The sequence below is a fragment of the Rattus norvegicus genome, chromosome 6 (assembly GCF_036323735.1).
Source record: "Rattus norvegicus strain BN/NHsdMcwi chromosome 6, GRCr8, whole genome shotgun sequence".
Classification (NCBI taxonomy): domain Eukaryota; kingdom Metazoa; phylum Chordata; class Mammalia; order Rodentia; family Muridae; genus Rattus; species Rattus norvegicus.
Genome location: NC_086024.1, coordinates 123,575,704 through 123,576,540, shown reverse-complemented (window position 1 = coordinate 123,576,540; position 837 = coordinate 123,575,704). Strand labels below are relative to the sequence as shown.

At 40.5% G+C, this 837-nt stretch overlaps 1 non-coding gene across 1 annotated transcript; it reads right to left on the bottom strand.

Annotated features, from left to right (window-relative positions):
• Positions 1–485: 485 nt before the first annotated feature.
• LOC120093320 (U7 small nuclear RNA) lies at positions 486–548 on the bottom strand. The gene has a single exon (XR_005486424.1). It is a non-coding gene; the product is annotated as a U7 small nuclear RNA (small nuclear RNA).
• Positions 549–837: the final 289 nt, after the last annotated feature.

The window sequence follows — 837 nt, the reverse complement described above, 5'->3', positions numbered from 1 at the left end:
ATAACATATTTCATCGCTGTGAGGAGCACAGGTTGTGGCTAAGCTGATCCTTGAATGGTGGATAGAATGGTAAAGGGGAAGAGGGAAGGGGTGGGTGCCAAGGACCAGCCTCAGCTTGCGTTGGAAGAAACATCTCAAAGTTAATTGTGGGTATAAGCTGACAGCTCTATAGTCTGCTCAAGATGACTCCCTAGACAGCTCTCTGTTTGAAACAGCTCTGCTAGAGATGGCTCTCTGCTTGAGACAGTTCTCTCTTGCTAGAAAAAAAAATCCTAAAAGCTCTCTGGATAGCTCAAGGGTTTTTCAACCAAAGTCAGAAGAACTGCTAGAAAAAAAATCCTTGGTTTTTTTGTTTTTGTTTTTGTTTTTGTTTTTGTTTTTGTTTTTTTTTTTATCAAAGTTAGAGAATCCACAAGACAAATTCCGAAAAGAAAAGCTGCTAGAAAAAATATCTAGTAGAGCTGTGTTGGCTCTCTAAGTAATTCTTGGGTTTTCTGACCAAAGTCAGAAATCTTGTTAGGAAAATTCTAAAAGAGCTGTGTTCATTCTCCAAGCAGTTCTCTCTGGGTAGCTCTCTCCTGCAGACCATATCAGTTCTTCAATCATTTTCCCAGGTTCCCTTTTGATTATCCCATGAATTAGCATTTTATGACTTTACCCCTTGGTTCTTAGAAGAAGACAGCATGCACATTTTTTAAAACAGGGCAAATAAATTCAGAGATCTGCCTGTCTTTGTAAGCACAGAGAATTAACTGAGTGGGATCTCACTCTGAGATCACCATTTCCACCATGCCTGGGCCTAAACTCCTCTGTCCCAGGCTGACGTTGGATTCAGGA